Source organism: Canis aureus, chromosome X (assembly GCF_053574225.1).
Source record: "Canis aureus isolate CA01 chromosome X, VMU_Caureus_v.1.0, whole genome shotgun sequence".
NCBI classification, from domain to species: domain Eukaryota; kingdom Metazoa; phylum Chordata; class Mammalia; order Carnivora; family Canidae; genus Canis; species Canis aureus.
The window spans coordinates 66,527,965-66,551,276 of NC_135649.1; the positions used below are offsets into that span (position 1 = coordinate 66,527,965).

At 41.2% G+C, this 23,312-nt stretch overlaps 1 pseudogene; it reads right to left on the bottom strand.

Moving 5' to 3' along the window:
• Positions 1–15,745: 15,745 nt before the first annotated feature.
• LOC144307664 (akirin-1 pseudogene) lies at positions 15,746–17,143 on the bottom strand (annotated as a pseudogene).
• Positions 17,144–23,312: the final 6,169 nt, after the last annotated feature.

The following is a 23,312-nucleotide window of genomic DNA, read 5'->3' on the forward strand; positions in this document are numbered from 1 at the left end:
TTCCATTCACATCAATGTAAATAGTAGGTATTCATCCTTTCTGATGACTGAGTAGTATTCCATTCTGTATATATACCACATCTTCTTTATCCATTCATCTATCGAAGGACATCTCATCTTCCATGGTTTGGCTATTGTAGATATTGCTGCTAGGAACAATGAAGTGCAGGTACCCCTTCATTTTACTAATCTGTATCTTTGGGGTAAATAGTAGTGCAATTTCTGAGCCATAGGGTAGCTCTATTTTTAACTTTTTGAGGAACCTCCATACTGTTTTCCAGAGTGGCTGTGTCAGCTTGCATTTCCACTAGTAGTGTATGAGGATTCCCCTTTCTCTGCATCCTCACCAACATCTGTCATTTCCTGACTTCTTCATTTTAGCCATTCTGACTGATGTGAGGTAATATCTCATTGTGATTTTTATGTGTATTTCCCTGATGTCCAGTGATGTTGCTTATTTTTGTATGTGTCTGTTGATCATTTTGTATGTCTTCTTTGGAGAAATATCTGTTCATGTCTTCTGCACATTTCTTGACTGGATTGTTTGTTTTTCAGGGGTTGAGTTTGATAAGTTCTTTATAGATCCTGGACACTAGACCTTTATCTGATATGTCACTTGCAAATATCTTCTCCCATTCTGTAGGATACCTTTTAGTTTTGTTGACTGTTTCCTTTGCTGTACAGAAGCTTTTTATCTTGATGAAGTCAAAATAGTTCATTTTTGCTTTTGTTTACCTTGCCTTTAGAGACATGTCTTGCAAGAAGTTGCTGCAGGCGAAATCAAAGAGGTTGCTGCCTGTGTTCTCCTCTAGAATTTTGATGAATTCCTGTCTCACATTTAGGTCTTTCATCCATTTTTTAAAAGATTTTTTCTATTTACTCATGAGAGACACACAGACAGAGGCAGAGACATAGGCAGAGAGAGAAGCAGGCTCTCTATGGGAAGCCTGATGTGGGACTTGATCCCAGAACCCCAGGACCACGACCTGAACCAAAGGCAGATGTTCAACGACTGAGCCACTCAGGTACCCTGGTCTTTCATCCATTTTGAGTTTATCTTTGTGTATGCTGTAAGAGAATGGTATAGTTTCATTCTTCTGCATGTGGATGTCCAATTTTCCCAGCATCACTTATTGAAGAGACTGTCCTTTTCTATTGGATACTCTTTCCTGCTTTGTCAAAGATTAGCTGACCACAGAGATGAGGATCCATTTCTAGTTTCTCCACCCTGTTCCATTGATCTATGTGTCTGTTTTTGTGCCAGTACCATGCTGTCTTGATGATCACAATTTTGTAATATAGCTTGAAGTCAGGCATTGTGATTCCCCCAGCTTTAGTTTTCTTTTTAACATTCCTCTGGCTATTTGGGGTCTTTTCTAATTTCATACAAATTTTAGGAGTATTTTTTCCAGCCCTGTGAAAAATGTTGATAGTATTTTGATAGGGATTGCATTGAATGCAATACCTCCATTCTAAGACACAATCTCTTAACCAAATTCTCAATGACTCCTTGCTTTTTACTTTTGTTTCTATTTCCCTAACTATATTTTGTATGTTTGGTTATCTGAGAATCTCAGAGGTAAAGTTAAGACTTGGAAAGCCCATATTAGGACCTTTGAATAAAGCTAGCACTTCTCCTCCTTCCAAAAGAAAGTCATCTCTGGGTCCTGTATCTATTGGGAACCATCCATTCAAGAAGTCATTATCCCCCTTATTCCAAGTCCCAGATTGAAGCCTGGAATGGTAAAACAAACAAACCAACCAACCCCCCCAAAAAACAAAAAACAAAAACAAAACCAGAGGGAGCAGAGGGGGTAGAAGGAGCAACAGTGGGGAAGCATTGAGATCCTAGAGAAAGAAAAGGAGCTTTCACTTTCTTAATCTTTTCCTCCAGTATATTAATTCATTGCTTATGGCTATCCAATTCATTCTTGAGTTTATTTCTTGAGAAGTAGTCATTTCAATAATACATTTGCTCAAGTGGAGCTTTTCTAAAGTTTCCTGTAAGTATAGTCATTTTTCTACCTCAAAAAAGCCTTCCTCTGGCCATTGCAATATAGGGTACTCAAGTATCCCCATCCCAAACATGACAGAGTGAAATCAGCCAACACCCTGGGTTTCTCATATTTTTCTACCATTGGAGTTAATGCTGAACTAGATGGGAACTTAAAGCACCTATTACTTATTTTACTAAATAGTAACTCAAATTTTGCTATAGGGGTTTGGAATTTTCCCCCAGGAACCCAATTAAACTTAGCCAAAATGATTAAAGGGAGACTACTTAGCAAACAGTCAGTCTTACCCGATCAAAGGCAGCCACAAGTTCTTTGACAAAGTCATCTAGAAGAAGGGCTCTTTCAAGGAATCCTATCCTCATTCCTAAATTATTGTGGGGGGAGGGGAAGCAAGCCAAAGAGAAACATCAATTCATATAGAATTAACAGATTTTATCATTGAGCAAAGTAAAAACCTTGAATGCATGCAGGAAGCCAGCAAATGACTACAAAGTTTAGTGGATTTTCAGCCACATTTATATAGAATTAAAACCATAGATGCTATACATCATCCAACTTTTGGCGAACAGTGAACTGATTTTTAATTTACATCACTTATTACATTGAGCTTAGTCTGAAGTCTTATTTTTAATAATTCTTTAGGCTTACTCTGGCGTTCTGTACTTTCATAATTCTTTATTCGGCATATTCTGACTTTGTTTTTCATAATTCCTACAGTTGCTCCTGACAGTGTGCCCAATATATATAATTAACCACATTTTTAAACATTCATTAGCAAGATTAAATTCAGTTTTCCACAAAACATGTATTTTTAATGGCTACATGATACTCTATCATATGGCCTTGCCAAAATATATTTTAATGCCATTTTCCTCTTTTGGTATTTATATGATTTAAAATATTTTCCCATTGTAAACAACACCATGACAAATATCCTTATCCATAAAACATGATGCAAATTTCTAATATTTTCTTTAGGTTATCTTTAAGTGAATAGTCATGAAATGAATATTTTTAAGCTTCAGTAAATATTAATACACCATAAGGAAAACCATACTAATTTATGCTCCCAGACAATGAATTAGAGGGCTTATCCTACCAAAGATATGTGTATCTTCATGTTGCAGAAAAGGAAAAGACTGGTAAGCTTTTTTTTTTTAATTCAGTTAGCCAACATATAGTACATTATTAGTTTCAGATGTAGAGTTCAGTTATTCATCAGTTGCATATAACACCCAGTGCTCATCACATCATGTGCCTTCCTTAATGCCCATCACCCAGTTACCCCATCCCCCCACCCGCCTCCCCTCCAGCAACCCTCAGTTTGTTTCCTATAGTTAAGAATATCTCATGGCTTGTCTCCCTCTCTGATTTCTTTCCATTAAGTTCTCTCCTTCCCCTATATCTTCTATTTCTTATATTCCACACATGAGTGAAACTATATGTAAGTCTTTCACTGATTGACATATTTCGCTCATCATAATACCCTCCAGTTCCATCTACGACAATGTAAATGGTAAGTAGTCATCTGTTCTGATGGCTGAGTACTATTCCATACATATTCCACATCTTCTTTATTCATTCATCTGTCGGTGAACATCATGACTCTTTCAATAGTTTGTTGGTTTTTTTTAAAGATTATATTTATTTATTTGAGAGAGAGAGAGAGCACAAGTAGAGAGAGCAGCAGGCAGAGGGAGAGGGAGAATCAGGCTCCCTGCTGAGCCGGGAGCCCAATGCGGGGCTCTATCCCAGGACCTCGGGATCATGATCTGAGCCAAAGGCAGACACTTAACTGACCGAGCCACACAGGTGTCCCAACTCTCTCAATAGTTTGGCTATTGTGGACATTGTTGCTATAAACTTTGGGATGCAGGTGCCCCTTCAGATCAATGTATTTGTATCTCTGTGGTAAATACGTAGTAGTGCAATTGCTGGGTCATAGGGTAGCTCTATTTTTAACTTCTTGAGGAAACTCCATACTGTTTTCTAGAGTGGCTGTGGCTGGTAAGCTTTTGATAGGAAAGAATGAGGTCCTACTGCGACTAATGCAACTGAAAGTGTTTGGCATATACCTCTAATTTGAAATAGTCTATTTGAACATAATAATTTAATATGGACAAGTTATCGGCTATAATTGATAATTAAATATAAAATGCCTAAAAGAATGGCAATTAGGGGATCACATGGTATAGGCTCATATGATTTGGGTCTGGCAAGCTGACAAACCACAGTACTTGAGATTGTTGGAAATGATTCAATGAGTTGGCTTTTATTTGGGGGGGGGGTGTTAAAATTCTTTCTAAGCTTTAAATTTTTCATTAAAACATTTAAGTAATACATGTTAATGTTACAAAATTCAAAAAGCACAAAAAGGTATACCATAAAAAGTTATGTACACTATGCCTGTTCTTTCAGTCACCCAATTCTCCTGCCCTAAGTCAGGTTTCTTCTTTGTTCTCCCAATGACATTCTGGGCATTTACAAAAATAAATTTTTCCTTTATATATTTCTCTTTTGTTTTCCCACACAAAAGGTACCATATAATACATACTATTCTGTACCCTGCTTCTTTTACATCAGGATTTAGCTCGGATGTCATGCTATATGAGTATATAAATAGCTTATCTATATATGTAAGCATGTATTTATTACTGAGCATATATTTGTTCAGTACCTACTTGTGTCAGACCTATTCTACACACTGAGATACAGCAATGAACTAAACACAGAAAAATCTCAACCCTCTTGGGACTTATATCACAGGGTGGAGAAACAGAAAAACGAGATAATATTAAAAATATATATATATTCAGCCAGCCTAGCTGAATGTGCCCTTGATCACTTACAGGCAACTGCATGAAGAAGGTGGTCTGTCAGTCAGACTGACAAGCCAAGGCCCGTGCAGGCCAAAGCACAAAGAGCGGTCCTGCTCAGCAAATAGGAAATGAGGCCTGAAGACATTCAGGATCAGGACACAGATACAAAGCACAGAGAGGACTCACTGCCCTCCTCCACTGACCCTCTCTGCCTCTTGTAAAACAAAAATACCACCAGAAAGATAAATACCTGCCCACTGACAGGATCCTAGGCCAGGATGTCTCCACCTGAGCAGGGAGATGGAAAAAGCCTGCACTCTAGGGTAGGAATTGGATCCAAGGACCTCTTTGAAATTTGTCTGTCCTAGTGGCCCACCCCTTAAGGAGGCTAAAGATCAGACTGAGAGTGGGGGACCAGAGGGCACCAGTCACCATAAGTCTTCCACCAAGGCTGTTCCCCAAGAAGTGGCAAGAGGTGGGGTATGAGGCTCACAAAAGAGACAAACTACAGGTCCCTACAGCAAGGCAGATTGGACTAGCTCCCTTGGCCCTTGAGGGAAGAGCCACAGTGAGACTGACTTGGGCTACAAGGGACAGAGTACTTTCTAAGGATAAGGTACAGAAAGGGCTATCCCAGGAAGAAGTAGCTCTCTGTCATACTGAGGTTATTATCTGAGCAGACAGGTGTGGAGGGGCCTCTGGCATTCAGCAAGAGGTTGAACCCCAGAACCCCTGGGGGCCCTGTGGACCCTAAAATACTCTGATCCTCCCACTTTTTGGAGGACAAACCCTGCCCAGTCCTGTCTGGTCTGGTCAGGTGGTTCAGAAGCACCCCAGGGACCAACAGCCCTTTCCTGAGGTTTCAAAAAGGAGCAGCATTAGCGTTGATTAGTGCTCTAATTGGCATTTTATTTTTTTTAATTTTTTTATGATAGTCACACACACAGAGAGAGAGGCAGAGGGAGAAGCAGGCTCCATGCCCTGCAAGCCCGACGTGGGATTTGATCCCAGGTCTCCAGGATCGCACCCTGGGCCAAAGGCAGGCACTAAACCACTGCGCCACCCAGGGATCCCTCTAATTGGCATTTTAATTGCCAGTCTCACTCTCTTCTTTTAGGCTTTATAGTGAATACCTGGTGCCTAATCCTCTCCTATTCCTGCCACCCCTCTTCTCCCTGGAGATCAGCTCAAAGTTGTGCCTCATCTTCCCTTCACCCACCACCGCCCACATCCCCCAACAAAGCCTGGAGGCCTGGATGAGCTTCTCCATGGCATCTGCATTGCACTTTCTCTCCCTCCCCCTGCCAGTGAGCTCAGGAAATTGGTTTTAATCCACCAGCTCTAGTTGCTTAGCAACAGAAAAGCCTGATCCTAGCAACCAGAAGCCACAAAGATGCTGCAAAAAGAAGGGGTTGTCTGAACCCTGCTCAGCTCCTGACTGCTGGCCTCCCTGATGTTTTTCTCATCGAATAGAGACACCCTTCCTTTCTCAGATGCCAGGTCTTGAAAGGCTGATCTCTGGGGCAGCTGCCTTGACCTCACCCCCCCCCCCCCATTTTTCCTGCCTGGAGCCTCCCTGAATCCCACCTCCAAGCCCAGCAGAAGACAGCCCATGATCACAGTAGGGTGGCTCTAGGAAGTGCCCTCACCTTCCAGTGACCAGTGACAGAGATCACTGGCTACATAGGTTCCTCCAGGCTGGCCTGGTGGGTGGGAGTGGGGTGGGCCAGGCTCCTTTGACTCAGGGTGAGAGCAATTCCTGCCCTGGGTGTAGGGGGCTGTGCACTGTAATCCCAGCCCACCTGAGTCTGAGGGGAGACAAGGGACCATACACAATAACTCCCTACTTCTAGAGGTCAGAAAACTGAGAGTCAGATGGGCTCAGATCCGCACAACATTTCAGTGACAGTTGGGTCTGAACCAATGCCAGAGCACAAGGCTCCCCAACACAGTCAGCATCCGTGAGACTGCCAGGCTACTGTGCAGCACACCAGGCTTCTGCTTCCCCTCCTCAAAAGACAGTGAGGACAGGGTTGTCCACCATGAAGAAGAAGAAGCCTTCTGCCCTCCTGCTTTTTGGGATGGCCTCAGCTCAGGGTGATGATCAGTACAGATTTTCCATTTGACAAGCTGCTTTCCTAGAATGTTTTAACATAATAAGAGTTCAGGAGCATCCCCCAGGAGAGAGAGGACTGATCAGAATTCTGACTCTGTGAGTGGGGGCTAACTGGTATCTTAATCTCAGATCTCACTGGACTTCACAGGAGATACACATGCATGCATTCCTCTACCCCTTCTGTAGGGCCTCAAGCTCTAACAGCAGGGCTGTCCCCTAGAGATAAACCATGGAAAGTGGGGGCTGTGGGAAACTGGCATCGGACAAGGGACCCCCATCCCCATTTTTCACCCTGAGCCAGGCCTCTAGGCAGGGACAAGCCTTCCCCTGGGCAACTTCTACCTTCCCCCCCTTCTTGCTTCTCTCCCTCCCTTTCCCCCTTTCTCTCTCCCAAGAAAAGGGCTTCTGGCTTCCATTGCCTGGCAACCAGACTGCCACAGGCTGAGAAGAGCAGCACAGATGCTGCCTAATGAGGGGGCTGAAACAAGGGGCAAAATCTTTGTCTCTCGTCCTAAGCCTCTGCCAGCACTGCCTCTGGTGCTCACAAATTACACATTTTCTTAAATTTGTGATGGCTGTGCTCTATAATGAAAAGCCTTCCAAAGTCGGACAGATAACCCCATTTGGATAAATACCTCCTTAATCCACCGTTTTTCTATTTCATGTTTAAAACCTTTTGTTATGGAAAATTTCAAGCCTACACACAAGTAGAATAGCATAATGAGCCCTCTTGTGCACACCACCCAGCATCAACAATTATTAACTCCAAGCCATATTGTCACATCATTGTATCTGCAAGCGTTCAGTATGTGGCTTTGGAACATTAGGATTATCTTTTTAACATAACTACAGTGTTATTTTTTTATTTTTTATTTTTTACAGTGTTATTTTAAAATAATTAACGATAAACCCATAATATCATCAAATACCCTATCAGTGTTCAAACGTTCAAATGTATCATCAATATCATGAAGGATTGGTCTTTTTTTTAACAGTTTATTTGGGTCAGGATCTAAATAAAATCTATACATCAATCTACACATTCCACTTTCTGAATATTGTAGGGGAGGAAAAACTTTTCTTCTACTCTCTTAAACTCAGTGAGGTACGTAAATTAAGCCTATAAAACACAGACTAACAGGAGGGGAAAACCAGGGTTTATTTCCATGTGCAACCTCCATATACATGGCAAAAACTGAGTGATCATAACTCAAAGGAGTGATTGGAGTTTGGTGCTTATATGCCATCTTACTAGGTGAAGGCTAGGGGAGAAAGGCACTTGCTGGAAAACAAATGCCTTTTTAGAAAGATAAATGAGTTTTCAGGAGAACAAACAGTTGATAGGAAGATTTGTGATAGTGTTTGTCTCTACACATGTGAATGGTCTTTCTGTCTCCTTCAGAGCCAAAAGATTCTCCTGGAGAAGAGATTTCAGGTAGATTTTATTCACAGTCTACCTTCTGGGTGTAGATGGCCTGAGAAGGAATTTATGGCTGCCTCATTTCCCAGAAGTTGCTGCTTTTAGCCAAATAAGGGAAGCCCCAAGAAGGATTTCCCCCCTGTTATCTGTTGAATCTCACGTGTCTTTAGCTAAAAATAATCTTTATACCAACTCTAGGATTCCAAGTGGGTCCCCACAATATTCCAACATAAGAAGGAACTTAAATTACCCTGGAAACAAACTATTGACCCCTAAGCTCTTCCTAGACTTCCTATGAGCTCTGCCCTGAGCTGTGTGAGGCTTCCTTAAGATGAGGAGACTGAGGTTCAAAGTGGTGAAATGAAGAGCTCAATGTCACCCAGCTAATGAGGCACAGATCCAGGTCAATAACTCATGTCAAGAGTCCAAACTCCTAACTGTATGTGTCTTGACAACCATACTCTGCCACCCCCACCTGTCCTGCCTCCAAAGAGGTAAGAGAAGCTTTAGGAAGGAGTCAGGGAAGGCCTCCCCTGACCACCTCTTAATCCAAGTACTACCCAGGATCTGTGAAAGACCCATGCAATCCCACCTCCTCTGACTGCACTGGCCCATTTCCTTTCTCCCAAGTATCTGCCATTGGGTACATGTGCCTCAGTCTCCCACTCACTCAAAAGCTCCTGAGTGCAAGGACCTTGGCTCTGGATATTGGTGACCTGCCCCAGCTGAGGACTCACCCAGAGGCATTTGGAAGGTCCTCCCCAAAGGGAGGGCCTACCTACTGACTGCCTGAGTCAGAGACCTTCTGGAGGATAGGTGTGCTAGAAATACAGTGAGTCTTTGGGAGAAGAGATCCTGGACCCCAGGAAGGAGCAGCCATCAGACACTGCAGAGTGAAAGTGGTCCCTCTTGTCCTCAGAGAAGGCAAGGCAGTGTCCAGGGAGCAGCCTGGGCCCAGGCACCCTGAGAACAGGGGCCTTTGGCCTCACCCCTCCCTCTTATAAACCATTTACCCTCTGAAAGCATCAGGGAGTCTTCATCTGCACAGCAAAGATACTGTTGGGCTGTCTTGTGGTTGTAGGAGCCCTCAGCTTGGAGCAATGAAATGTGCTCTGGCTGGTAAACCTTGATGGCAGGTCTGCGTCTCTGCTCTTTCACTTTGCTGCTCAGTGACCCTGGGCAGGCAATTTCCTCCCTGTTGGTCTTTATTTCCTTATCTATACAATGAAGGGATTAGACCAGATGATCTCTAGGGGCCCACTAGCCTCCACATTCCTGTGATCGCCAGGAAAGGGAAACCCACAACACTCCTTGGTAAATGGCTACTGTTCTTAATTATCTTTACAGTCAGGAAGGTCTTCCTGTCTGTTTCCTACTGTCTCTGAGCCTTGGCTCCTCTGGGAAGGCCCAGGTCTGGATAAGCATCTTGACTGTCCTGGAAGTACCTGGGTGGGCAACAGGCATTCTCATGGAATAGAATGCACAACTCAAGTCACAATGGTGGGAGAGTGGGGTCTGGAGCCCTGCAGTCCCTGCTCCCAACCCCAGACGTGTTCAGGAGGCAGCCATGTTCAGACATCATGGAGATGAATAACTGTGACACTGATTGCCTTGCCCTCCATGTAGCCCAACCTCTCCATTTTCTAGATAAGGAAAGAAAGACTTGTCAAAGCTCACAGAGATCTAGGGCAGAAAGGAGCTTGGAGTGGGGAAGAGCTGGGGACCTCCTCAGGAGGTATCTTTCCTGGTGAGGGGTGGAGATGGTGAGGAAGAGAGCCAGTCCCCAAGGAGCAGAGTTGTGGCATAAACGAAAACCAGTTTGTGAAACCCACCATCAGTGAGCTCCTGGGGGAACATGCATACACCCACACCCACACCCACACACCACAGGAGAAGAGGTCATAAACATGTCTGACTACCAAGCAGCTGAGCTGGGGCTCTAACTTGACCACCCCACCAGGAGCCACTGAATCTCCCAGCTATTTCATTTATTCAACAAATGGTGACTAAGTTACTGGGACCAAACTGTGAACAAGTGGGACATGGTCCCTGCCCTCTCAGAGTTTCCAACATAGCTAGGCAGGCAAGTGCTCAAGAGGAGATTCCAACCCAGGGAACTAGTCCCAGGCTCAAGGAAGCCAGGAGCTGTGGGAACCCACCAGAGCCCATCTCAGGGGCTCAGGGGCTATAGGCACTGTGCTATAGGCACTCCCTGGCTGTGTTCATTTCTAGAAAAGTCAGTTCTGGTTGGCTGGGAAGGTAGCCATGGAGAGAAACTGATCTCCCTTCTTTAGATCAGGCAGGCATAGTCAAGGATGTCGATGACCCTCTGGAACTTTTTGTTATCTCAGTAGGAACTGGACAACTTCTGGGACTTGGAGGAGAGGTAGGGCCTCCTTCTTCAGGTAGGGGCTCTCGAAGTAATGGGTTGGGGCCCCAGAGCTCACTGTTGAGTCTTCCAAGTAGAAGTTACATATGAACTGGGACCCCTTTCTCTTTAGTGGTTGTGGTGATGTGAAGTGTGGGTTGTGGGGACTCAAAAAGCGTCAAAAGTTAAATTATTGTGAAAAAGAAATTTGCCCTTGCTCATTCTCAAGTCGTTTCCCTCTTCAAACCTGTGCCTGTGATTCAGTTCCCATTGATCCTGACAATTAATACGAAGGGCACTGAGCAAAGGTGCCCCTTTTTTCCACTCCTGCTGCTCTTCTATTTGTGTGGAGGGAAGTGTCACAGGAAGCAAAGGCGGGGGGGGAGTTTGGAAAGTGTCCTGTGGATTCTATATTTACTGAGCTCAGTGACATGTAGAGATGTTTAAGTGAAATTTTCATGGAAAAAATAAGGAAATGCCTTGTTTTAGCTGCTTGGTCATTCCTATTATTTGGTTTCTGGGTCTTTCTGTTTTCAGGCTGTTTTGTAAGTGCTGAGTTGTTACGGATCTGTATATTTTCCTGGAGCAGAAAAGGGAGGGCTCTCTTTTCCTTTGGGCCTCTCCTACGCCAGACTTTCCATCAATGTGTAGGTGCTCTCTTTTTGCCATTGTCCCTGGTGTGGGGCCTGTGTGTATCAAAAACAGTGGGCTTCCAGTCCTTTGGGCCCAGGATTCCACTTCCCTGTATTCCCTCATACTGAGCCCCAACCCTGTCCTCAGTCAGTGAGGGAGAAAACACAGGTGTGCTGCATCCAGCCCCTTCTTTTTTAGAGTTGGGAAGTGAGACCCAGAGAACACAGGCCTCTTGCCCTTGTTCCAGAAGACACAAGGCAACTACTTATGAATTATAAAGGTAAGCTTCAGTATTTGAAGAAGAGACAATGGAATGCTAATCTTCCATTATTATTCACTCAGCATAATTTTTTTTGGTTGCTTGGCATATGGCAGTCACATTCCAGGTGCAGGATACAACAATGAAAAAAATAGATGTTATCTTCTGCCCAAATGAATCTTACATTCTAATAGAAGAAAACAAACACTAAATAAATCAATAGGAATATATAATATGTTGTTGGATACATAGTGTGGGCATTTGTCTTTTATATTTGGCCATTAATGAATGCCTCTTTGAGGAAGTGACATTTGAGAAAGAACTTGAAGAAAGTCAGGGAACAATCCATATGATAATCTAGGGGAAGATGTTCAGGTACAAAAAACAATTATAATTCCCTGAGACATGTTTGAAGAACAAGAAGACCAATGTTCCTGTAATGAGTGTGAGATAGTTAGAATATTAAGAGATGATGGCAGAGAATTGCTGAGTCTGATTATACACAGCCCTACAGGCCATGATAAGGAAGTTGGCTTTTATTCAGTGAAGTGAGAAGCCATTGCATTTTCAGGAGAGAAACAAAAGTACATCATCTATTCATTAACTGTGCCAAGTACGAACTGTTTGCAGGCAAGGATAGAAGCAAGGAGACAGGTCAGAATTTTATTGCCATGAGACTTCTTGTTGATTCTCCCCTGCCATTATAGATAAACTTGGCAACTTCCATTTCTGGATAATTCAGTCCTCTTCATTTTTGTTGGCATCTAGGGCAGTTCTGGAGCTTATATTAGATTCCAAGTACTGTGCTCTTTCTATTGCCCCACATAGCCTTTCATTGTCATACCAATAAGGATAGAAAAAACGATGGAGGGCAGCCCGGGTGGCTCAGCGGTTTAGCGCCACCTTCAGCCCAGGGCATGATCCTGGAGACGCTGGATGGAGTCCCATGTCAGGCTCTCTGCATGGAGCCTGCTTCTCTCTCTGCCTCTCTCTCTCTCTCTCATGAATAAATAAAATCTTTAAAAAAAGAATAAATTATGTAAAAAGGCAACACTGAAGGATTGGCTCTTGAGGTTGTAGGAATAATACTAATAAGAAAAACAGAGGTAAATAACAGGGCAAAGCCTGTAAAAAAATAGTGGTAATTTTTATTACTCTTTGCTGAGAGATGCTGGATTTGCTGATCAGTAACCATTTCTAGAGACCTATTATAGATAAATGATAGTGTTAAAAATATTTTAAGAATGCATCTTTAGGTATTTGGAAGTTCTGCCCAGGAACCCAAAGATTCCCTGGCACCTTACTTCTTGTAGTTTAACATTGGAAATTGGGAAGATCCAAAAGTAAGAGTCACGTATAGATTTTAGCCTAATGTTCAGAGTTAGTCTTTGCTTATGGAAAGAAGGTAGAATTCCACAATGGCTAGTAACAAAGACTCTCTCCCTGACCCAATTTTTAGTCAGGTTCCTCCAAAACCTCTTTCCAACTAGGCCTCAACCTTTGAACTTCCATGTCCATCTTTGCATTGCCCAATTTTATCAGAAATCCTCATAAGTTGGTTTAACAAGAATCCCCATACTCAATTTATGATCATTCTTGACATCTGATTAAATTCTTTATATCTTACTCTTGGTATTTAATCACATTGGCCTCCCTTCAGCAAGAATCCTATCAAATCAGAATCCTCCCTTACCTCTGATGCTTCCTCATAGTAATTTTCTGCCCACTGACTCCCATCGCCATTAAAACAGGCACTTGAATAAAGTCTGCCTTACCATTTTTAATGGTGTCAGAATAATTTTTTGACATTAATGTGAAAGACAAATGCACTAGACAAGTAAAGGGATTTTTTTATTCAGGCTATTGCAATAAGGAAAACTTATCATTTCTGTGGAAGAATGTCTCAAAGAAAAGGAAGGGGGCCTGAGTTTTATAGAGGCAGATAAACAAGGGAGCCATGAGGTAAGGTGGACAGCAAATTTTATTTAAGTTAAGAAGCAGAATGGGAATACATGAGGGTAGAGTGACCTTTTGTGGTTAGCCATTTCTCAGAACACAAAAGAGTAGGGATTTCTCAACCAACTCTAATCTCCAAGAGCAGAAGGCTCAGATATAGTTAAACATTGTCACTAGTTTTCTTTTATCATCTTGATTTAGGAAAAGAATTTTCAGACCACACTATTGTCTAGAGCTTTTGAGATGATACTATGGAGTACACATATGCTAGCATATGCATTAATGTGTTTCTGGAAGAGTACACAAGAAACTGTTGTCAGTTTCTTTACATTCGAGGAGAAAAACTGGGGAGCAGGATGGTGAAGGAAAACATTTCTTTTTATCCTTCTATTTTGTTTTTTTTTTTTAATATTTTTTTCTTTATTTATTTATGATAGTCACACAGAGAGAGAGAGAGGCAGAGACACAGGCAGAGGGAGAAGCAGGCTCCATGCACCGGGAGCCCGACGTGGGATTCGATCCCAGGTCTCCAGGATCGCGCCCTGGGCCAAAGGCAGGCGCCAAACCGCTGCGCCACCCAGGGATCCCCTATCCTTCTATTTTGTTTGAATTTTCTGGACATATGCATGTATTTATTTTATTATTAAAATATTATCTTTGGGGATGCCTGGGTGGCTCAGCAGTTGAGCATCTGTCTTTGGCTCAGGGCGTGATCCCAGAGTCTGGGATCAAGTCCCACACCAGGCTTCCTGCAAAAAGCCTACTTCTCCCTCTGCCTATGTCTCTGCCTCTCTCTCTCTCTCTCTCTCTCTCTCTCTGTGTGTGTGTGTGTGTGTGTGTGTCTCATGAGTAAATAAACAAATCCTTTTAAAAAACACTATCTTTGAGTGGCTGGGAAGATGGCAGACGTTAGCATGCCCAACTAAAGCAGCTGACCATCTTTCAAAATAAGAAGAGGGTCCTGCTTGGAGAAACTAACAAGGAGAAGCTCTCATGATACTACAAAAATATTGCTCTGGGATTCAAGATGCCATTGACAAGAAATGCCCCTTTCCTAATAATGTCTCCATCCAAGGGCAGATTCTATCTTGTGTGGTGATCAAAGTGAAGATACACAGGACCATTGTCATCTGCCAGGATTACCTCCACTACATCCAAAAGTACAACTGCTTCAAAAAATGCCATAAGAACATGTCCTTGCACCTGTCCCCCTGCTTCAGGGATGTCAACATTGGCAACGTTGTCACAGTGGGTGAGTGCCAGCCCTTGAGAGAGATTGTGTGTTTCAATATGCTCAAGGTCACCAAGACTACTGGCACCAAAAAGCAGCTCCAGAGTTCTGAGACCTGACATCTGCCCACACTTCCAAACAAAATAAAGTTATTTTCCCTGTCAAAAAAATACTGTTATTGGAATTTTTTAAGAAGGCAAGGTAAACAAATAGCTTAAGTATTTTATTCGTTTGCAACTAAGCTTGTTAACACTATATAATGAAAATGTACAAAGAATAATGTTGCAGTTTTTGGTTAGATTTAAGTCAGAGACATTCATTAATAAGGAATCTTTGAATATGAATATTCCAAAATTTCTCTAAGCCATCTGATCAGAACTGTCTCTGAATATTACCTTACTTTGGAAGGTACTGGCATACATTTGAATTAAACTCAGAATTTTTCAAAATAAGCCCTAATTAATAAAACTATTCTATATTCAAACTAAAACAATTTTAATAGAACTTTCCTTTCCAGAAACAATAATAAAGGAAACAGGACATTTTGTAAAATGTGGTCCTGAACAAGTCACAGTAAAAAATAAATGTATACTTAAACTTCCACCTCCTCAAAACAGAGGCTACTTTCTGTTCCACAGCCTTGGAAACAAGGTGAAGAACATTCTGTAAGCAACTTTGGGCAGGGGGTTGCCAAAACAAAGCTCAAGCAGTTGAACATGGTCACTTTTTAAAAAGAATTTGGGGGAGCCTGACCAAAGGATCCAAATTCTGTTTTTAATAACCGATACAAAGATGAAGTGGCTCCTCACAAGTAGCAGCGCCATCAGGGGCTGGCCCCGCCCCTTGCTCACCTATGTTGCGCTCCCAAGCAAACTCTGATGCTCCTGCTTCAGGGCAGACTTTTTCCTTTTTTTTTTTTTTTCAGACTTTTTCTTTTTAGAGGTTCAGTGTCCAGGGAGCTCTCTGTGTGAATGAGGTGAGCACAGACTCCACGTGGGTATTTTAAGGCTTGGAGTCAAAGTATTTTTCAACACAGCTAGGCAGTCCATGTGTCAAATGGCCTGTCTCCAGTTTGTCCTAATTCCTCACCACGCATTTGTAGACCTAGGACCACAGACCTTTGCTATGTCATCATAATCACATCTAATGTCCATCCTAACTTATGATTCATATTCTGTACCTGGAAACAGTCCCTGTATTTAACAATAATACCTACACATAAAACAATCCACCTTATATGGATTACAAAACTTATATGGTCACAAAACATTAATGACCTTCTGTAGACCAAGCAAATATTTTTAACCATAATTGTCGTGCATCAAATTCACAGCCAGAATCCCCAAGATCAAAAAAATTTGCACAATACAAATAATAACTTAAAATACACACACATATATATACACACACTCTCACACACACTTCTTACAGAACTGTGCTTGGGGAAACTCCATTTGTTGAGTGCCACTGAGAGCATATTTTACTAAACTGCTGCTCCAGGTATTTTTGTTTGGAAAATCTATCACAGTAGGGCACAGCTGTTTTTTGGATGAGCAGAAAAGAAAGATATGCTTGTGGCAACCAGAAAGTTTTAAGGTCTTTCAAGTTGTATAAAATGGACCTGCAGAAACGTTTAAGTGTTCCAGGATGCAAAGTTGGAGCTGAAATGTGATAACAAACCAGTTGCAAAAGGTGTACAGCAGCCATCTCTTGAGGTCAAACCTGGTACCCAGATATGCAAGAAAGCTTCAGGACATGTAGCTTGTTGGCCTTGTCCCATATCGTCGCATAATCTGATCATGTGTGAGTTTCACAAAAGATTCATATTGTTCTGCTAGTTTGGTATTGAGGATTTGCTCATACTCCTCCTGAATTTTATCTTCACAGTCTTTTAAGGGACGCTCACATATTATTCCAATTTTTCGGAGGGTAAAGGTGAGCTGGTCCTTCTTCATCCAGGGGGAACCTGGAGAACTAGGTGCTGTGAGTGCTGAGGAATGAAGCTGACTTCTGAAGTACAAGCTTCACTCTGATTAAGAACAACTTCTAAATGTCTCCACCTCTGATAACGACCATATTCTTGTTTTATGTTCTGAAAGATTTGTTCCGGGGTCAGAAGGCGCCCCTCGCTGCCGGGCGGGGCGCGCTGCGGCAGAGCCGGCGGCGGGGGCTGCGTCTGGAGCAGCGGCGGCGGCTCTGCGTCCCGGGGCCTGAGGCCCAGAGTGGGGCCCGGCAGGGGGGCGCAGCGCCGCCGCTTTGGGGAACTGGGGCTCAGCAGCGCCGCCTCGAACTCCATGGGCCGCTTCAACGTCCCCCCACACGCCATGCCGCCGCCGGGCCGGGGACCGGGAGCAGACGCGGAGGCAGCCGCGGCCCAACCTCTGGCTCCTCAGCGGGGCTCCTGTTATTGGAAGTTTATCTGGGCATTGAATTATAGTTCTTTTGTTTCTCCTTCGTATTTTTCTGCATTTCAAAACCCAACAAATAGTTTTTAAAGAATAATATATGCAAAATTTCCTGCAAGTTTGGTCTACTAAAAGCAGCCCCATGGGGAAAAAGAATTTCAGGTGGAATTATTTGTATTGCCCTAGAGGTTGGTTCCTGGATGCTTTTTCTCTTTTTGCTTAAGTGAAGGGGCAAAAAATTATTAAGGTGTCAGGTTTCTCAAGTTTTTTCTCTCCCTCAAGGAAGTAAAAAGATGGAATCTTTCCAGTTTATCAGCCTCATTCAGGAGACTAATATCCTACCAAGTGAATTCTTAGACATTTTGCAATGCAGAAATAGAAAAATAAACTGAGGAAGACAGTATATCAAAGGTGGGCAAACAAGATGAAGTATGTAAAGAGAGAAGCAAAACTAACCTACATTATAAAGAACCAGAAGATACTGGGGAGAAAGGGGGGGTGGAAACAAGAATATTTGAAGGCATCTTTGCAGATGAGAGGCCCCAGACATGTTAGGGTGGGGCGTGCAAGAAAATTGAAGAGGGCAGCCCAGGTGGCTCAATGGTTTAGCCCTGCCTTCAGCCCAGGGCATGATTCTGGAGACCGGGGATCGAGTCCCACATCAGGCTCCCTGCATGGAGCCTGCTTCTCCCTCTGTCTGTGTCTCTGCCTCTCTCTCTGTGTGTGTCTCTCATGAATGAATAAATAAAATCTTTTTAAAAAAAGAAAATTGAAAATAAAAAATAAAAAAAGAAAAAAAAAGAAAAAAAGAAAATTGAAAAGAGAGAGGATATATAAAGTATTGATGAAATGTCCACAATAGCCAAAATATGGGAAGAGCCCAGATATCCATCGACAAAAGATTGAATAAAGATGTGAGATATATATATATATATACACACACACAATGGAATATTAGCCATCAAAAAAAGAATGAAATCTTGCCATTTGCAAAGAGGTGGATGGAACTAGAGGGTTCTATGCTAAGTGAAATAAGTGAGAGAAAGATACCATATGACTTCACTCATATGTGGAATTTAGGAAACAAAACAGATGAACATAGGGGAAGGGAAGAAAAAAATAAGATAAAAACAGAGAAGGAGGCAAACCATGAGACTCTTAACTATAGGAAACAAATAGGGTTGCTGGAGGGGAGGCGGGTGGGGAGATGGGGTAATTGGGTGATGGGCATTAAGGATGCACTTGATGGAACGAGCACTGGGTGTTATATGCAACTGATAAATCACTAAATTCTACCCCAAAAACTAATAATACACTATATGTTAAGTAAATTGAATTTAAATCTAATTTTTAAAAAGTGTTGCTGGCATGTATAAATTGGATTCTATTTCATATTCTGAAAGGGACATAAGATAAAAATGTAAAATATTTTTAAATTATTTAAGATCTTTTGAATATCTTCCTTGAATACAACTCCTTGAAACAGTTGGACCCACATGGGTGCAGTATTTATAATGATTACCTTTCAGGGGCTTTTCCATGATAATGGAACTATAGAGTCATATTCAACATGACCTAAATCTAAACATACCTTAAGTCTGAGCCAAGAAATGTACATTTCTGGCATTCAGATTGTTTGAAAAATCACACAAAGAAATCAAGATGAACTTGGCATCAGCTGCGATGGTGTTTGAAATATTCTTTCAAAGGGAGAGGGATATGATAGCTGAATTCTTTCCCTTAGAATCACTGGGTGCAGTGACCTTCAAGACATAGTATTTCATTTTTTTTAAAGATCATATCCATTTTATTTAATTGGAGTTCAATTTGTCAACATATAGTATAACACATGGTGCTTATCCGGTCCAGTGTCCCCCACAGTGCCCATCACCCAGTTACCCCATCCCCCCGCCCACCTCCCCTTCCACTACCCCTTGTTCATTTTCCAGAGTTAGGATTCTCTCATGTTCGTTCTGTCACCCTCTCTGATATTTCCCACTCATTTTCTCTCCTTTCCCTTTTAATCCCTTTTACTATTTTTTATATTCCCCGAATGAATGAAACCATATAATGTTTGTCCTTCTCCGATTGACTTACTTCACTCAGCATAATACCCTCCATCCAGTTCTATCCACGTTGAAGCAAATCGTGGGTATTCTTCATTTCTAATGGCTGAGTAATATTCCATTGTATATATAGACCACATCTTCTTTATCCATTCATCTTCTGATAGACACCGAGGCTCCTTCCACAGTTTGGCTATTGCAGACATTGCTGCTGTAAACATTGGGGTGCAGGAAGAGAGTATTTCAAATGGGAAATTGGAACTGTACCAGCTGAGCAGTTTCTAAATAAAATTTCCTGTGGTAAATCCCAAGGGAAGGTTGTCACATAGAGCTGTAGGTATATATGTGTTCTCTAACACAATTTTTTTTTACCTTTTGTTTTTTTTAAATGTAAAACTTGTGTTTTTGTAAATGAAAATGTTCGTGTAATGTAAATGTAAAAGTTTTCTGTAGAAAAGTTGCAGTAATAGTACAAGGAATTCCCATATACCTTATGCTGTTTTTGTTGCTATTGTTAAATCACTTGAGAATAAATTATAGATGTCAAGGCCTTTTATTTCTAAATACTTAATTAAGATGCAAATTTTTAAAATAAAGTTCAATTGCTTCCAGATAGGCAAGGCACATACATGAGCAATTTACTAGAGGTAGGAATATCTAGCACACACCAGATTTGAAGGTGACTCAGGATTTTGCTGAGGTGATAAAGTGGGTCCCAAAGAAGGAAGACACACCATGAAACATGCTAAAGAAATGTTAGAGAAATGGAATGTTTAGATTTCCTTAAGTTTTCCTTTCCATGTATGGCCTCTGTTTTTTCCAAAGTTACTTTCTCTATTGATTTTGGTCCTCTTTCGTATTATTTATATTCATATTTCCTCAAATGCGTAATGATCCATGGTTCACTACTTGTACTTAAGATTTGAATACTAGGAAGCTGATTAGAGGTTCTGTGCGCGTGGATGGGATTTAGAGATTAATTTACTCTGTAGGTGTTCTGATTGCTCTACTTTGGGGAGCAACTCCCCATGTCAACATCTTTTAGTCTTTTTCTGTTGGAGTGATCAGATTCCTCACAAAGAGCCATTCAATTTTTCCCCTGTAGTAAATCTAAATGGCAATAATCTCAGAGACTGGGATGAGGTGGGTATCAATATTGAGTATGTAAACTTTCATAAAATTAATTTTATGATTTTAAATATAGTACTTCTCACTTCAGTTGTGCTGGGGTTCCCTGCTCCAGAAATTGTTTTACCTCCTCTGAAGAATGAATCTCCAATCTTTAGCCAAGTTGGAAGAAAGGAAGTTGACTGGCTGTGCTCAGTGGGGTGGGAATCCAGAAATTTAACTAATTTTAGATAAAATTTAGACAATCAACCATTGCTTTTTATCATCATCTTCATTCTCATACTCAGGAATACTCAGTGCTGCCAATTCCTGACCCTTTTGGGGGTTTCTCAGGGTGAATTGGATTACTTTTAAGTTTTCTCCATTACTTGGGATTCAGCTGTCTCAGGTATGCAAAGTCAGTTTCATTGTTTCCTTCTTCCAAAATTATGTTGCTGTTATTTGTCTCCTTCTCTCTAGAATGTAGTAGACTTACACCTTCATAATATCCCATTGCTGTCATTTTTGTGAGTTTTCTGGAATATTTGGTCCACCTTCTCTGAAATTTCCAGATTCTATCATTTTTCAATCATTCTGAGTGACATCTGTTCCCTTTCAAGACTTACTAGAACTGGGAATTTATGGCATAAGTGCATATAACTTGGAGCTAAAGTGTAGAAGGAATTATGGAGGGGAGAAGAAGTGTAGACATCTCTCCAGTGGGAGACTTGGGATTGAACAGAATGTACTACATTCATTAGGGTCATTTTCAACCTCTTTAAAATTTTGGTTCATTATCTACACCAGCACCTTCAGAACTATATTTAGTTGCATTCTCTATACATTCTCCATGAGTTAATTAGTGTATACCATACCTAGCCTGAGGCAGTTTCTAATGTGCCCAGTCATAAGGCTGCTGGAGGAGGGGGTGGGGAAATCCTGACAGGGTAGGGAAAGAAAACTCTGATATCAGTGATTACTCATTAAGCACAGATAAACACAGACAGAATATCAAAATGAACCCAATCACCCAACTTCAGCAATCATCACATCATGGCCAATCTTGCTTATTCCACATCTCCACTAATCCTTCATATCATCACTGCCCCACTCCAATGTTCAGAATATTTTGAAGCAAATTCCAGACATATAATTTTACCGGTAAAAATTTTGGCATGTACTTCTAAAAAGCAAGGATTCTCCTTTTTAAGCATAACCACAATACTATCATCAAACATACATCTCAAAATCAACAAAAATTAGAGTAACTTTAAAAGGTAAGCTATGAGCTAGAAAAAAGGTTTCATTCATCGTTGAATAGAATTTAGAACAGTGTCATTGTATGATCCTGACCTTCCAGGAACATTCGAGAAGAACTACTCATTTAAGGAAGCATGTTTTTTCTTTTTTAAAAATTTTTATTGAAATTCATTAGTTAGCATATGTACAAGTTTCAAGTGTACAATATAGTGATTCAACACTTCCATACAATGCCCACTGCCCACCACAAGTGTACTACTTAACCTCCATCACCTGTTTAAAACCCACCCACCTCCTTCTGGTAACCATCAGTTTGTTCTCTATAGTTAAGCGTCTGTTTCTTGGTTTGCCTCTGTCTTCTTTTCCTTATGCTCATTTGGTTTGTTTCTGAAATTCCAAATATGAGTGAATCATATGACATTGTTTCTCTGACTAACTTATTTCACTTAGCATAATACTCTCTAGCTCCAACCACATGATTGCAAATGGCAGGATTTCATCCTTTTTAATGGCTCAGTAATATTCCATTGTATGTATGTATGTATGTATGCACTTATATACATACATATTACCTCTTTATCCATTCAGCAGTTGATGGACATTTAGACTGTTCCTGTAATTTGGCTATTGTGGATAATGCTGCTATAAACATCACTGTACATGTATCCATTCAAATTAGTATTTTTGTATTCTTTAGGTAAATATCCAGTAGTGCATTTGCTGGCTTATAGGGTAATTCTATTTTTAACTTTTTGGGAAAACTACATATTGTGTTCCAGAGTGGCCACATCAGTTTGCATTCCCACCAACATGCAAAAGGTTTCCCTTTTTTCCACATCTTCACTGACATTTGTATCTTGTGTTGTTGATTTTGGCCATTCTGACAGGTGTGAGGTGATAATTCTTGGTAGTTTTTTTTATTTTTATTTCCCTGATGGTAAGTGATATTGAGCATCTTTTCATGTGTCTCTTGACCACCTTCATGTCTTCTTTGGGAAAATGCCTATTCATGCTTTCTGCCCATTTTTAAATTAGATCATTCATTTTTGTGGGTGTTGCATTTTCTAAGTTCTTTATATATTTTGGAGACTAGCCCTTTATCAGATATGTCATTTGCAAATATCTTTCCCCATTCTGTAGGTTGCCTTTTGATTTTGTTGATTATTTCCTTCACTGTGCAGAACATTTTTATTTGGGTAAAGTCCCAATAGTTTATTTTTGCTTTTGTTTCCCTTGCCTCAGGAAACATATCTAAAAAGTTGCTATGGCCAATGTCAAAAAGGTTACTGCCTGTGTTCTCCTCTAGGATTTTAATGATTCCCTGTCTTACATTTAGGTCTTTAATCCATTTTGTATTTATTTTTGTGTATGATGTAGGAAAGTGGTACAGTTTCATTCTTTTACATGTTGCTGCCTAGTTTTCCCAACACCATTTGTTGAAGAGATTTTTTTCCCATTGAATATTCCTTCTTGCTTTGTTGAGGATTAATTGACCATATAGTTGTGGGTTTATATTTGAGTTTTCTATCTGTTCCATTGAAGTATGTGTCTAGTTTTCTGCCAGTACCATACTGTTTTGATCATGACAGCTTTGTAATATAACTTAAAATCTGGAATTGTTTTGCCTCAAGCTTTGCTTTTCTTTTTCAAGATTCCT